The following is a 538-nucleotide window of genomic DNA, read 5'->3' as shown; positions in this document are numbered from 1 at the left end:
CAGCCTGGGGCGCTTCCTTTCTCTCGGAAAGAGCTCTCCCTGCGGGAGGCTTTGGCAGTGTGCACACCCCCAGCCCCTAAGCCCTCTGCAAGGACGCCTGGCTCCTAGGTCCGAAGGGAAGGCGAGAGCTGAGCTGAGGCACCAGTCAGGCACCGGTCACGTCTCCCACACTCCCGCAGCCTGCTCCTTCACAGTCGCGAATGCTAGAAGATGGGCAGGGCTTGGGGAGGCTCGCCCAGGCCAGAGCAGCCTCTCGGCCGGGGCTCTGTGCTATCGCGCCTGGGCGCAGAGCTGCAGCTCCGCCGGCGTGGAAGCTCACTCGGTCTTTCCCAGTAACAGGCTTGCAAGCACCCGCCGGCAGCCAGCCTCTTCTCTCCCGCGTTCCGGGCATTGGGCTCCAAACCTGGGACCAAAGTACTGCCCGGAGCTCACTGATCATGGGCTCGGTTCCCCTGCGCTGCGGCTGTGCGTAGGGACGACCCAAACGCACAGGGGAAGCCCGCACAGCACATCCACCTGCCTCTAGGCGGGAGGACAG

Source organism: Bison bison, unplaced genomic scaffold (genome assembly GCF_000754665.1).
Source record: "Bison bison bison isolate TAMUID 2011002044 unplaced genomic scaffold, Bison_UMD1.0 scf7180017864237, whole genome shotgun sequence".
In the NCBI taxonomy this organism is placed as follows: Eukaryota; Metazoa; Chordata; class Mammalia; order Artiodactyla; family Bovidae; genus Bison; species Bison bison.
This window is presented reverse-complemented; position numbering follows the sequence as displayed.